The sequence below is a fragment of the Lingula anatina genome, chromosome 2 (genome assembly GCF_051362555.1).
Source record: "Lingula anatina isolate TDL-2025a chromosome 2, LinAna3.0, whole genome shotgun sequence".
Lineage (NCBI taxonomy): Eukaryota > Metazoa > Brachiopoda > Lingulata > Lingulida > Lingulidae > Lingula > Lingula anatina.
Genome location: NC_141768.1, coordinates 16,218,129 through 16,218,611, shown reverse-complemented (window position 1 = coordinate 16,218,611; position 483 = coordinate 16,218,129).

The window sequence follows — 483 nt, the reverse complement described above, 5'->3', positions numbered from 1 at the left end:
GGGAAAAGACTAAACAGAACACTTACGTATAAAAATCTTACTTTGGTAATTTTCCGAACTGTACTGAACTGGGCTTTAGAATTTGAAAAAAAATTGCTAAAATAATTTCATTTCACCTGCACTAACTAGCTGGCAGCAGTTAGCAATTTTGGTAGACATTTTTTTAGAATTTTACAGTGTATTTCGTAATTCGGTTGATGGTACACGTCTTAGGATTTTAAGTTCTTGTATTTTATGTTCATATAACAAACTGTTCTAAAATGAGCGCGGTGGTTTTTAAGAATTCATTATCATCATTAATTGTATAAATATTTTCTCAATAAAAGTTATCCCCAAATTGACCACATTCTGCTCTTGTCATCTTTAAATAGAAGATTATAAGGTCATTTGACTATTTTAATAGTTTTAAAAAACTGTTTTAAAAAACATGGCCCATAATACATGATATACACAAAACATTTCAAAACGAAATAAAGACACATC